Source organism: Nylanderia fulva, unplaced genomic scaffold, assembly GCF_048542155.1.
Source record: "Nylanderia fulva isolate GAGA-0341 unplaced genomic scaffold, ASM4854215v1 Scaffold116, whole genome shotgun sequence".
Classification (NCBI taxonomy): Eukaryota; Metazoa; Arthropoda; class Insecta; order Hymenoptera; family Formicidae; genus Nylanderia; species Nylanderia fulva.
In genome coordinates, this window is record NW_028189365.1 from 327248 (window position 1) to 343226 (window position 15979).

Consider the following 15979-nt stretch of genomic DNA (forward strand, 5'->3'; position numbering starts at 1 on the left):
CGTTTCAAATTTTCATAGACATTTTGACATTTAATTTGATATATTAAACTGTCCGTGTCGGTGTACATTACTCTACAATTGTCACGATAGAGCGGTGACATGTATTCGTGATGAAATTCATAAAGACATACTTTTGATATGTCGAGTATGCACATGCCGACGTAGATTGGTTTGTAGAATTTTACTTCGAGTTTGCGTAATTCTATGGCAACTAATTTTTCCGAAAATATGCTCGTACTATGAAAATTTGGTTTCGCGATCATTGCCTCCGCACCGTACCGTCCGTCTCATTTTGTTAATAATTTTACATCAACATGATTGCGCACATTTTCCATCGTCTTGCCGAATACCGCATTATTCATCAGTTTATATAAATTTTTTTCAAAATCGTTTTTCGCATGTGTTCTAAACTGTGTATTGAGTTCGATGTATTTTTGCAGCCACGCTGACTGCGTGAATTGTAGTATGCGGTATATTTTTGTTATGCGTAGCCCGTGGCGCGTGCACTGCTGTAGATTACGATAGTGTATCACGTAGCGCTTCTTATCGCAAAGCGTTGCGAGGAGTTTATACTCCCGCTTGCCGGGCAGCTTATCGCGCGTCGGGCAAAACGGTAGGTCAATGTGCGCGTCATGAAGATGCCGCGGATACTCTAAATCTACTTCGAGAACATAGCCTATAGGCAAATCGAACGCGATAGATGATACGTCAAAATTCGATATATCGTCGACCCACCGAAAATCGGCATACGGCAATGGTTGACACATTGCCCATCCGTACAAATTATTTACATCGAAATACATGAGGTACGATGAGGGTTTCGATGGGTCGTACGATTGCATGTACTTGTTATTAGCCTGTGCGTATCAGCCTGAACATTGACTAAGGCCGCCGCGTATACCCCGTTCGACAAACATAACCTTGTCAATGTCTGTTAATAATTCAAATTTTATATTCGTATGTTTTAACATGGCGTCCCATGTATATCCGGGGAGAGAATAATAATACGCGGGATCGAGTCCGTAACTTTTTATACAACTATCGCGAAAATTCTCAAATATATCGGCCAATAACAAGACATCAATTTTTAAATATAAATCGCTATATTCGCCTAGCGTTCGAAGGGAGAATCGGCTCCAGACGGTCTCGGCGTGCGCGTAATCACTCTCGGATACTGTGTCGCCGGTTAAAAAACTGTAAAATGAGTCGCGCGGCGGTAAATGTGTGTCTTGTAATCTGTCCACGCAGTCAATGTATTCGTACGGAAAGACGCCCTTCCGTGTCAATAAATTGAATTTTTCACTAGTTAAATTTTGATATTCCAAATGTAAAATTTTTAGTTTTTCTTTATCCAAAAATGACGCTAATTTGTCGAGACTAGCACTGAAAAATTTATATGAGTCTATGAAACGTAATTTAAATGATTTTTCGAATTGTTATCTTGCGTCAATCTAACAGTTTTCGAGAATGAAATGTATTTTTCCTTTGTTATCGGCAGTAATTCGATTTCCCCTTCGAACGCTGTGGCTATGTCCTCGATAATAAAATGTGCGTCGTAGCCGGACAGATTGTGAGAGACTATAGGGATACAAAATGATTCTTTGTAATTTAAGTTTCAATTTGAATGCGCAGGACCCCTGTACCGCCCGGTGAGGTGGCAATGATCGCGGACGCGTGTATCGTCTTCGTCAAACGGTTTCTCACAAATGTGACAATGCGTCGCAGTGCGAAATTTTAACCACTCGTCAGGCGTTAAATTTACCATGGGGACATTGGTCGTTAAAATATTTTTTACGCGAATTGCTAAATTTTTAAGCTGTTCGGCGAACCACGCAACGCAATCGACACTACGGCGGGAATTGTACGCGGACAACGAACTGTCGTACGAACACTGTACATAGTATGCGATGCTGAACACTTGATGGTGTTGATGATTTTTGGCATCTTCGGTCTTTGCCAAAACACACTCGAGGTCGGCGTACACTACAAACGGAAGCCGCTCCTTCCTCGTGTAATTGTCGAAGCTGAGCCACTTGTCATTCTCGCTCGGCAGCCGGATAGCGCAGTCGTTCAGTTTCTCGCAATCTTCCATATGCGCCTGCAATTTATCCACCGCTCCAAAATAATGTAGACATCTGTAAAAAATAAAAAATTTAATGAAAACTTAATTAAAATATAATTTACGTGTAATAAATAAATAAATATATATATATACATATATATACTTACCGATCGCATATAAATTTTTTACATTTCTTTTTGCTCAGTTGTGAGCCTACGAGACGAGACAGATTTTTAATGGATGTGAAATGCCCGTGTTCGTCCTCCACGTACAGCAGATTAACGTGCCTGTCCTTTTTTTTTCCGAAAGACGCAACGGGACGATGTTCTCGTTCTCGATGATGTACACATTCACGGAGATGTTTGCAAGTTCAAACTTTTTAATTTGATTTATAGTCACTGGAAACTCAATGTTCTGAAGATTCAGCACTGTTGTGTAATGTGGATAAGAGGATTCTCGACCCGTGTTTCTTTCAGCAGGGTAAAGAGCGGCCACCACTGACCATGCGAAACACGCATTGTCCGCTGATTGCACATTAACCACCGCTCTCTTTGCCATAATTTTTTGCGGTAATTTGACATGACATCCCGCGCGCATTGGATTGTATTTATTTACATTCACTGTCAAATCTATTATCCGCGACAATGCCCAGCCGCTATCGCGTTCCTGGAACTCTTCTAGCGATGCTAGCGTGGGCTCGATTACGCGGCGCTCGTACCACTCGCGTACATCGGACGTGCGAAAGAGTTCAAAGTTTCTCGTGTTAATACTTTTATTGGCGCGCTTGTCACCGGACACAAATTCACCGTTGAAAACAGTGTTCACTTTTACACTGATGTGTCTCTGCAGCACATTCTCCACGTTCTCGACTACAATGTCTGCGGCATTTTCCAAAAACTGACGCGGTTCGATGTGGTCTGCGTTAATTATCGCGCCGGTCAGTATACGGCTATCGAACGCCGTATCGATTTCGCGCCAAACGAGTCTTTGCGCGTTATTGCCGCCGCCACTGAATCCGCCGCCACTAGGCATGGATTCACCGACATACCGTCTCTGCAAGCGCACCTTTGCACCCTCGAGTCGCGCTATTCTCGCCACCAGAGATTGTCTATGTCCAATCGAGAGACGCGGACGCTTGGCACGGCTGCGTTCTTCCAGCTCTTCGATAAATTCTTCGCACTCTTGCAACCATCCGAAATATTCGCCCAAGTTAGCAACTTGGGCGAGAACGCTCCAACAGGTCGCGTTCAACGTTCTCCATTTTTGTAAAAAAAATTCACTTTTTTCACACTTATTACAAAAAAAAAACTTCTTTGCACACTTAACTTTTTTTTCTTGCACCTCGAATGAAGTGTGCGCTCGCCAGTGGTACTATGGTCCGGCAGCTGCATCGGTCCTCATTATATATCCCGATCATCCCTTTGTTCGTGGGGATGATGATGCAATTGTTAATTCGCGAGAAATATTTGTGTGATATCTTATCGGCAAACTTAGATATCGCTAATAATTCTTAGAAATACATAGATAAATTACACCGCGTCGGATCGACACGTCGCGCAAACATGTCGCAACCTGTACGGATCAACTCGCTTGATTGTCGGCAAACCTTTTGTTCTTAGTAATTCGCAGAATTATCTTATCTTCGGAGAAAAATTTAGATATCCGATTGTCGGCGCTCGGGATCCAAAATGCGGCAGCCATTCGCAGAATTTATATCTTATCAAATTTAGATGAAGAAACGCAACCCCCTTAGTAATAGATATCTGAATGTCGGCGCTCGGGATCCAAAATGCGGCAGCCATTCGCAGAATTTTTATCTTATCTTGGATTTTCGGAGAAAATTTATGAAAACTTTGATACCTTACAAAGACGCCGCTTATCTTATCTTTGATACCTTACAAAGACGCCGCTTATCTTATCTTGTTTATGAAAACTTAGATACCGCTCAAAGACGCGGCTTATCTTATCTTGTTTATGAAAACTTAGATACCGCTCAAAGACGCTGCTTATCTTATCTTATCTTGTTTATGAACATATCAGGTAACATGATCCCTTTATCTTATCTTGTTTATAAATATATCAGGTAACATGATCTCCTTATCAGGTTATCTGATATGTTTATAAACAAAAGATAAGTTTATCTACTGATAAAACCCCCTCCCCCGCGTGAAGTCACCCCCTCGCCCCCGATTCCCCACCGCCCCGAACCCCCCCTCATTGCCCCTGAGTTAGAACCCCCCTAGTATACCTACTGTGCTTCACGTGGAATATTCCCATGTAAACTGGTGGCCCATCCGCTCTGGTGGCAAGGACCACGCTGGCTGAGGATGGAGCCTTCCGCTTGGTCAATGACTCCTGAACCTCGGAAGGAGGAGGATCTTCCGGAGACAAGAGCAAGGGTCCACGTTGGAACGGTTGAACAGCCGTGCGATGGCGAAGCCGAGGAGCTCCTGCGCTTCTCAACCCTTAATCGACTGCTGCGAGTGACAGCGTGGTGCTTCCGATGGCTTTGTTTCCGAAGACCGAGTGAGACTGATGTCGTCACGGTCCACTCTGCCGACGCACCTCTGTCAATAACTGAGCGGATGACGCACGCCTGCTCTGAATTTGACAAGTGCAGTCTGAAAAATACAAATCCGAATTAAAATTGATTAGGCAAGGTCAAAGCCTACCAAAATCAAATTCATTTATCCGTCTAAATCCCTTTATAGATCCTCAAGGAATCCTCCGAGTTGGCGGCCGACTGGATCACGCAGTACTCTCACTCGACGAAAAACATCCGGTGATCTTGCCACTCACATCTAACTCGGCTGATTGTAAATGCGGATCATTGACAAACTCTGCATGGTGGAATTCAACTGACTTTGGCCATCCTTCGACAACGGTATTGGATCCCCCGGGGGCGATCTGTAGTAAAAGGGCAGATTTTTCGCTGCGTCACTTGCGTTCGATGGCGGGCGGCAACACCACAGCAGTTAATGGGTAGCCTTCCTCGAGAACGGGTAACTCCCTCGAGACCTTTCCTACATTCCGGCGTCGATTACGCCGGACCGATACAACTGCGAGCAACGAAAGGTCGAGAACATCGTTCATACAAGGCCTTTATTGCGGTGTTCGTTTGTCTCTCCACGAGAGCAGTGCACCTAGAAGTAGTCTCCGACTACTCCTCAGAGGCTTTCCTGGCTGCACTGTGCCGCTTCGTTTCTCGGCGAGGCATGTGCAGTACCTTGCGGAGCGATGGCGGTACTAATTTTGTAGGGGCTGACAAACAGCTTCGTGCTTTGTTCACAGCTAACAATCTCGAGCACCGTCGGATCCGCGAGCAATTAGCCAGCAAAGGAATCCAGTAGCGATTTAACCCGCCTTCAGCCCCTCACTTCGGCGGGATTTGGGAGGCGGCGGTCAAATCACTGAAGCACCATCTGAGGCGAGTACTAAGAAATCACACTCTGACCTTCGAGGAGATGAGTACGTTGCTGGCTCAAATCGAGGCGTGCCTCAATTTAAGGCCTCTTCAGGCTCTCTCGGACGATCCCGGCGACATCACCTCTCTCACTCCCGGTCACTCCCTCGTGGGTTTAACTTTAACGGCTATACCTGAACCGTCTCTAATCGATGAGTCTGTTAACCGCCTAACGCGCTGGCAAACCCTACAAAAAATGAGAGACCATTTCTGGGATCGTTGGGCAAAAGAATATATCCACTCACTAGCCCATCTCCCGAAATGGTGGAAAAGGGAGACCGGCTTCAATATCGGGCGACTGTGTCTCATTAGAAACGAGAATACACCGCCTACTAAGTGGCCTTTAGCCCGAATAATTTGCGCGTACCCTGGCGCCAATGAACAAATCCGCATTGTTAACGTCCGTACGGCTTCGTCCGAGTTTAAGCGACCGATCACTAAATTAATTCTCCTACCTGTCTGTCACACCGAAGAGAGCAATGAAACGCCCGCATAAACTCTTGGACGAGACCGTACGGATTTTTCTTATCTGTATATGTGTATATGTAAATAGCATCTCTGCAAAAGAAAAGGGAGCGTGAAAGTACTAGCTTTAAGAATACCTGCGTTGTCGCGGAAATTGTGATCAACTTGTTCGTCCGCCGCACGAGCTGAACAACGAAGAGAATCTCCATGTGGATAGCCGCTCAGATAATCGAAATCTTCGCTTAAATCCAAATGAGCACTCACTTCACGGTTCCGTTGATTAAAAAATCCGGTTGATTCGTGCGGTTCACTTACAAATCACTTACAACGCAAATTAATTAAAACTATGTTTATTTTCATGTTACTGCATTTAATTCACAGAATACTTCACTGTTGTCACTGTCGCGGCCGAATTCCGAATGAATTAGAATACTTTTGGATCAACAGCGCGACCGGCGTACGCTTACACTAGCAAAATACGCTGTCAGCACGTGATTACACGTAAACACACATCGCCCAGCTCTCTATAGGCCTACCGTGATCTCGCACACATCGCTCGATACATAGATCTCCGTCACCGCATTCTTTCGTACGCTGTACGATACGAGGCGGGCGGAATGTTTAAAATCCAACTAAATTATATGCGAAGGACTTCAAATAATCGCGCCGCAGCAAAGGCGCACGGCAAGCCTCGCGCGCGCGAATCACAGAGCGCTGAGTCGAGCGCTCTCGCAAATCGCGTAGAGCGAAAAACCGCGATCGCACCTATCGAAATAAGACACGATACAAGAGTGCGATCAATAACAAAAACAATGAAAATGCAAGATATCGCGCCAACGGTTGTCTCGACCTTTTAGCTGCGAAAACAAATCGAACCTTCTGAAACACCCCGAAGGAGCGATAAGATAAAAGGCTCTCCCGAAAAGCGCGCGCTCTTATTTGATTCGGAGCTCTCGCGAAGATAGTGTGTTCTCACAGTATTTCGAATTCGATACGTCGCAAAGACAAAATCGCTCGCTTTATCTCAAATTCCGTCGCTCGCGGTTCGCGATATTTATCGATAGTTCGATTACTGGATTAGTCTCTAACGCTAATTTCTGCTCGCTTGTTCTCGCTTTAATGTGGAGATATAAGTATAGGTCGCGACACGACTTATATTCCGTTGTAAATAGACTTGTAAATATATTGATTGTTAAAAAATACATTGTGCCGTTAAACTAAAGTCAAAGAGAGATTTATTGCCAGGAGAAGTTCTTTTACAAAATTCTTGCGACACCCGCTTTTCCCGCGTCACCTTTGCGGTCTCTAAGTGCTTGAACAATGAGATTATAAATCACTCCTATTTTGTGGCACATGGGGTGATTTGATAAGAAAGATAGTACTCTGCCTGAACAAGTCTTTTTTTGAAACCAGTCCAAGTGTATGACATTGTCAATGAACTTAATGTTTAAATCTAAATAATTTATGCTTCTATTAATTTCGTATTCAACCGTAAATTGTAGTCGTTGATGGTAATTATTAAACTTATTCAATATACTATTTATCTTATTCTTTGGTGCCACCATAATAATGTCATCTACATATCTATAATACATTCCGATATTAAAATCCAATGTGTTAATAATCGATTCTTCTAGATTTTGCATAACAATATTAGCAATTATTGGCAATAACAGGGAACCCATAGGTGTGCCATAAACCTGCTTGTAAACATCTAAAAATTTTTCTTGTGATATATGGGATGAGATAATAACAATGCTCTATCAATAAGATTATAAATCACTCCTATTTTGTGGCATATGGGGTGATTCGATGTTGGGCAAACCAAAAGAAAATTACGTACTAGACTAAAGGAGCATATAAATAACATTAAATTTGATTCTTCTAAGCATTCGGTGGTCTCGGAACATATTGTAGATAAAAAACATGCTTTTGATTGGGATAACGTCAAAATACTTAATATTGAATCTAACTATTATAAAAGACTTATCTCGGAGATGATACACATAAAGGAACAAAAGCATGGTATAAATAATAATACAGACACTGAATTGCTCAACAACGCTTATTTTGACATTCTAGAAGAAATAGCAAATTTTTAGACTTATTAAAATGTTTATGTTTTGCGACTTGACACCTATTTATTCAACTTTTTAAATGACTCGACATCAGTCAAGTACTAAGTTCAACAACAATTAGAGGCATGGTAATCTCAATTTATTCGGAAACAATTGTAAGCAACAATTAACTAATTTTTAATGTTTAATTTTTAATTTTTAATTTTTTACACATACATAAGTTGATTTCTATTTTATATTATAAAATTTTTAAATTCAGTTTATAATATTTAAAAAAACTTAGAGAGGATGGACACGATCATTGCCGGACTGATAGCCTTTCGCTGACTAACAATGAGCGATTGGTTTGGAGTAATGTTTAAGTGCCACTCCGAGTCCTCAATAATAATTTTTAAAATATAATAATATTGATTAGCCGGATGAATTATTTTAATTCCATTTTTACTTCTAATTGGGACTGTTCGTGTTGAACTAGTTTTAATAATTTAAATTTATTGTTAACGTATTTCGCCTTTTAATTTTGACATAATTATTTAATTTATTTTGACATTATACGTATTGCGACTTTTTATTAGAATTTTTATTTATATTTATTTATTTATTAATATGTTTATTGCGCACTGAAGAAGACTAAGTATAGTTCGAAACGTTTGTAATTGGTTTTTTTAAATTAAAGTTTTTCCAAGTTTTATAATAATTTTTTATTGCTCGTTACACATGGCCTCGTAATATTTAATAAGTTATCATTGTACTTACAATATATATCATCAAATTAAGTCATTAAATTAAATCTTCTTATTAGTAATACTGTCGATAATTATTAAACTATAAATTATATAAAAAGTCAAACGATTAAATGTACGAGAAATAATCAACATGTCACACCGAAGGATCGTTAAGTTATAATATATTTTTAATAAGCAGATTTATACGACCTTTATAATTTTGTTGTACATGTTGTTTAAGCATTCTGTATCCCTTTGTGAATTTATGTTATTATTTTGTTTTTTAATGAAAAACATTTCTGCTATCTCCCTCTTTGTTAAATTTTTTCCGTATGTAAAATGTCAAATTTTTTCCAATCAAAATTATAATTAAATTCACATCGGTGTTTACTTACAACTGAATGCAAACTATGATATAATTTGATATTTTTATAGTGTTCCTTAATCAGTATAGCAACATGTCTCTTTGTTTGTCCCACATACGATGCAATACAATTATTGCAATTTAATGTATAGACTACGTTAGTCGCAAAATCGATCGACAAGCTGTCCTTCCCACACTTAATTAAGGAGTTAAGCTTCTTCGGTATCTTATAAACAACATTTATCGCATATTTCTTTAAAGAGTGTGAAATGTTATCACTATAATTATTTACATATAGGATCGGCATGTATGGTGCTTTCAACTTCTCATCCTTTACAATAGTATCATAATTTAATGATATATATTGTAAGTAATTTTAGTTTATTGTTTCAATTTTTGTCATATATTGAATTGCGTATGTTAATAATTATATATTTTAGTGTTCACTTGAAAAGGATCACAACCACATGGTCGAAACGTAATGAGTTTAATAAACGAAATATTACGCTAGTTTTGGTCGATTGTATCTACTATCCTATTCTAACAACTAGTGACAAGGATTAATAATTTGGGAATTATAGAGGTTTATGAAATTAAATCTCAAGTATGAGATAATTTACGTTATAAAGTCTTAGTACACCAAGAATAATATGCGCCTGTGTGCACATTTCATTTATTTCCAACAAAACATTAATTTTCGTTTTATTTATTTCCAACGAAAATTAATTTTTCGTTGGAAATGTACGCAAGGAACATCCGCGTATGGCTCTTAGACCTTTCTTATTTGTAGTTATTATTTAATATTACAGAGCCTTGATATACTTCTTAGTGTTAATTGAAAAAGATCGGTCAATTCGCGCATCTAGAAGCACGCGGCAAGGGTAGAGTGCGAATTACCGGGCACCCTGTATACATATATAAATTGTTAAAAAAAAAACTATACGCAGATGTTATTTCAAGGTGCGTTATGTTCAAGGAAGAATTAATTTCTTCTTTAAAATTTATTATTTTTGCATTTCTAATTATTAGAGCAGGTTCCTTGGTTTTCTCGATTTGATACTAAGGAATTAAATAAATCTCAATTCGAGATGTTTTTAATAAATCTCATAACCCACCTCTTCCCAAAGTTAAAAATCAATTCAAAATTTTAACTTTTATTAATACCTCTATTCATCTTAAAGAATTGTAGGCAAAACAAATATCAGAACGCAGTCGCTGAATCGAGAATATAGAAAATATAGATAATACCTCTATCAATTTTAAATAATATGTGTATTCCTTTTCCCATAATTTGATAGGAGTAAATATCATTTCGTCTGGACTATATTGCGTCACTCCACTCTCATTGATTGTCATATATGTTTTATTTACATTTTTATAATCCACAATTCTGTAATAAGAATTAATAATTTATTACCATTAAAAGCTATTTAAAAAAAATATTAATAAACAAAAATTTAATATATTATCAATATCAATATATCCTAACTTTGCAAAAGTTTTATCCGTTTCAGTTGTACATTAAATGTACAACTGAACATGTATGCAAATTAAGATAAAAATACAAAATTCAGTATTGGGCATAATTAATATAAATATTACTATTTATTATACACACATATAGAGAAAATACATTAATAATAAACAAATACATAAACATACAAATTTATTGAAATTTCGACATACATAAACCTTTATATTATATCCAAAAATCTCAAATGTATTATTATTATATAAATATATAAATATATAATAAATATATAAAAATTGTGACGTGACGCTTTTAGAGCGCCGTCACAAGGGCGAAAAGCCCGATCGGGTAGGCCGCGGAGATCTGGAGCGCCCCTCACTTCGGGGAGGGTGCGATCCGTCGTTTTTCCGTATTCCGTTTTACCGTATTTCTTGCGAGAATCGCAGTTGCACGCAGCATCGGCCTGTCGATGCGCGTGCGACACGATTTGTAGGTAGAGCGACAAGGACGGCTCGAGAGAGCGGCCGGAGAGAGACATGTGAAGCAAAAGAGAGAGGGAGGATGCCGGAGTGCCGCAGCAAGAGAGAGAAGGAGGATGCCGGAATGCCGCAGCGCGAAAGAAGGATGGAGCGAGCGTAGGAGAGAGAGAGCGCGGGACCTCGCGCAGTTAAGTATCAAGTATCCGTAATTTACTTTGATATATCTCGCGCAGAATTTAGGCGTTAAAAACATTATAGATACCGAGAGGACTCCGGGAGCCAAATCAACCACAGGGCCGATCCTGAAGGGGGACTACGGAAGGCCCGGCCAGCCTCCCGCTTGTTCCCGAAGGAGAGATGCCGCGGGAAGAAACCCGGAGGAAAATCCTCTCAAACAGCGATACGTTACCGGCGTGAGAAGTACCTCAGCTACAGGGGGAGGCGGGGGGAGACCTTAGGGCCCCCGCCATCGACCCTATCATCGAGGGAATGCGCAAAAGATCGGCGCGAAAAAGAAGGTACCGAGACGCGCGAGGCCCGGCTCTCCACTGTTCGGTGTGCCTTAGACCAGAGAGGGTGACTCCAGGACTCCAAAAGTGCGACCCGAGGACTCGACTTCACCGCCAGAAACTGTAAGCCGCCTCTCGAGTAGTCGTAGATCCGTGTTGGTTGGTACCGTAGATATGGATCGTGTATCGTAATTACCGTGAGTACCGCACTCTCTCATTTTTCGTATCGTTTTGTGTGTGAGAGAGCGGACTCTCTCTTTTTGTTTTTGGAGTATCGTATCGCGGGGCCAGCCGACTTTGCGTTTCGCGAGCCGAGCCCTCTCCGACAAGTGCCGCCGACAGTCTATCGTCTCGAAAATAATTATTATAAATTCGGGTTACCGAAATATTCAGAGTCACGTTCTTTTTATAGGCTCGATTATTAGATTTTCGGAATTTGCGTGTAGCCGTCTCCGCGAGTTTGTTAACTATTTCATTGTTCTCGACTCGGCGAGAGAGTCGTGCGAGAGAGTCACGAAATTTCCGTCATCTAGTTATCTTTTTTTTGCATACCGTGCCGTGTCTCGGAGTATCGTATTGTGACCTCTGTCTATACCGCGTGCCCGCGAAAATAAGTTAGACCATTATAACGTTTACCGATTTTGTCTTTGTTTATCCCGTTTGTATATTATTGTCGCGAATTCTCTAAGCTGTGTCACCTTGTATAATTACGAATAATTTTATAGGTCAAGTCCGAAATACCGATATTCGCAGATCTTTATATTATATTTTTTGTTTTACTACCGCTAGTTTATATATTACTGTTTGTTACATAATTATATTATCCAATTGTATGTATCCGATGTCAAATTGTAAACCCTAAGTGTCAAATATATATATCTGTCAAATTTTAACACCACGTGTATGTCTCTCTATACCTCTCTCTCAACCATAGACCCAACAATCCTATAGACCCGCGACTCTGTATAACCCCTGTGGAAGTTACCTTAAGTACCGTTCACATTAGTCTCGTGGCGCATTCACATGCGCCTGGTGCCCAACTTTACCGTGAGGTAATGTACGCCCCTAAGTGTTAACTCTTCTGATACCGATTTTTACCGTTTCATTATTTAAACTTGAGGAATCTTTAAATTGAACGCACCCCTGTCCGAACTTGGCGTTTCGGCACAGGAAAAGACGTTGCAAAATATATATAGTCAAAGCAAACCGACTGGAGATGATCCGATCTTAAATATTTCCACTTTCGATTTTCATGGAATAGTACATAAAAAAAGCGGCAAGTTCGTGGTAATAGACGGATTCGTATTGGAAAGGAATTGCAGGGTACATCTACTTATGCTTGGCGACGGAATGAAGCTAATAAATTAATGAATTTCGGAGATGTTGTACCGGCCAACCTACCGTCGGCAGATGTTGCACGTAAAGCAAAACAGGAAGCTCAAGATAAAGAGTTAGGAGTGTTTAAAGTTAAAGCAGCTCTTGCTTCAGTGTGGGACATAAAATATGGTCAAGAGTTCAGTGGATGTATTTATGAGATCGGACTTGATCATTTTTATGTGATGTATTGGAGTCTCACACAGTTTTTTTTGTATAAAAAGTTTCAGAGTGAAGACAATATCGGTAGCATTAGCATTAATGCAACGAGTGGAATGATAAAACAAATTCCAAAGCCAGACGGTTCGAAACGAATCGTTTATCTCTATCAAGCTGTTTGTGGCTATCGCAAAAAAATTTTGTCTTTAATTCAGTTGATTTTTGAAAAGCACGATACCAATACATTAACGTATTGGATGCGAAAGTGGTTGCGTTCCGGGAGATCGGTTCCAAAACAAGTAGTTATAGATTACTCACTGGCACTTCTGAATGCGACTTCTTTAGCATTCAACAATACCGATCTTAAGACATACATCGAAAACTCTATTGTCTTAGATAACAGCTCATCATCCATTGCGTATCCAACGCCCTCGATGTCTTAGTCGCATTGATATTGCACATAAAAAAGGGGAAGGCTATTCGGGTAGACAAATACATTATTATACATCTAAAATCTCTGATGGGAACCACTAAATTGTTGAATAAAATGGAAAAAGAAAATTCAAAAAAATAATCTCCCACTAATTAAATTACGTGAAGTAGTCATTGACGACACGAAAAAATCTGAACATTTTGTTGACAAACAAGCCAAAACCATTCTCCGACAAGCGTCGTTGAAGTTAGTCAAAGAAAGAATCTCAGCAACCAAAAAAGATCTAGCTGAAACTTCTCTAAAACTTCTTAATTTACACCTTCTCCTCTCCAGATTATTAGACCACGAACTGTGGCAAATCCTGGATAGAGTAACATATAAACAAGCTACTCGCTTGGCTGAAGCTAGAACACGAATACAGAAAAACAAATATAATAAAATCAAACCAGAAACCTTAACTCCAGTACCCACACATACAGTAAAAAATCTTAGGAGTCAAGCTCTTTTTTCTTCTGAAATCTCTATCCTGGCACATAATTTTGCCATCACTCCCACTAATATTCCTACGGAAGTAAGTATCAGCCAAGTTGAAACGGCTATCTTCCACCTTCCCGCTGAAACAAGCAACGATATTAAAAACCGAATTAGTAACGTTCTTCACAAAGCCAAACCTTTCAGTCAAAATATAGCAGGGAAGAACGACTAGCACTCTGTAATCTCAAACAGAACAGTAAGATTATTGTTCTACCGGTAGATAAGTAAAACACCACGGTAGTTATGGACAAAGATGAATACTGCAACAAAATCAAGGTCATGCTCTTAGACCACAATGTCTATAAATAACTTAAACGCAACTCGACCTCCAGCATAGAGAAAAAACTTCTTCGCTTCTCAAGAATACAGGTCTCTCTTCCCAAACAACTAAAAAGCTAACCCTTCGAGCCTCTTCAGCCCCTAGACTTTATGGTCTCCCAAAAATCCATAAAGATTCAGTTCCATTACGCCCTATTGTTAGCAATATCGGAGAACCCACTTATTAATTAGTTCAGTTTTTTGTCAAACCTCTCCAAACCCTTACAGGACTCAATGATTCTCACATTAAAAACTCAACAGACTTTGTGAGCAGGATTACCAAACTCAAAACAAGAAGTAATGACATTCTTGTCAGTTTTGATATGGTATTTTTGTTCACAAATGTTCCAGTATGAGACACTCTAGATATTATTAAAAAATCTGAAAATATTGACTCAAATTTTTTCTCATTAATAGAACATTGCCTAACTTCAATCTATTTCCAATTTCAAGAAGAGTTTTATGAACAAACCTCCGGAGCAGCAATGGGATTCCCCATCTCACTTATTATTGCAAACATTTTCATGGAACATTTTAAGAATAAAGTCCTGAAAAACGCACCTCTCAAACCCTCTACATGATTTTGATATGCTGATGACATCTTTGTCATCTGGAGTCATGGCAGAGGAACGCTCCCTCAATTTCTCGACTTTCTAAATTCCCAGCACCGCATTATTTAGTTCACAATAGAACTAGAACAGAATAATCAGCTCCCCTTTCTAGATGTGTTGGTTAAAAAGAACGAAGACGGCACCTTAGGCCATTGAGTTTTTTACGGGGCCCACTTCCCCGTTAGAGCTTCGGCTCGTATGTGGTAAGGGATGGCGACCCGGAATTCAAACGCCCGGTGGCATGGCACCGTTAGGAGAAGGGACTGCACGGCGCTTCGGCGCTTCCCTTCCCACCATGCTCTGTGGTCTGACACGCCTGTCAGGTAGGCGGCTTCTGCCGCCCGGGGTTTTTCTCTCCTCTCCGTCAAGGGGGGGGCCTGCTTTGGGGTTACACCTGGGGGGGTGGGATCGGCGGGGGCCGCATCGGAGGTGCCGCGCGTGACTACCCGAAGGGCTTTGCCCGGAGGGTTTCCCGAGGGGCTTTGCCCGGAGGGGGTCGCGCCGGCGGAGGGTCAACATGGTCACCCGAGGGGCTTTGTCCGGAGGGTTGTCCCAAGGAGCTTTGCCCGGAGGGGGCCATGCTGATCGGTCCTCGGGGCCCGTTCGTGGAACGGTTCCCGAGGACAGAGAGGTGCCTCAGGGTGCTGGTTGGGGGTCTCCAGGCTGAGTAGCCTGGGTCCCCGTCCCAGCGTCCCTGGGGTAGGCCGCACCCAGGCCGCTCGGACGTTTCCGAGGCAGGGCTGGGTCGGCGCAGACGGCCACGCGTGGTCACCCGAGGGGCGTAGCCCGGAGGGTTTTCCCAAGGGGCACTGCCCGGAGGGGACCACGCGGGTCGGCCGTCGAGGCCGCTCGGACATATTCCGAGGCGGGGCTCGACGGCGAGAGGGAGGTCGCAGGGTGCCGGTCGGAGAGCGTGCTCTCGTCCCAGTGTCCC

The 15979-nt window shown here is 41.1% G+C and overlaps 1 pseudogene; it reads right to left on the reverse strand.

The window, feature by feature from the left end:
* Positions 1–1451: 1451 nt before the first annotated feature.
* LOC146724805 (uncharacterized) lies at positions 1452–14933 on the reverse strand (annotated as a pseudogene).
* Between the last annotated feature and the right edge of the window lie 1046 nt (positions 14934–15979).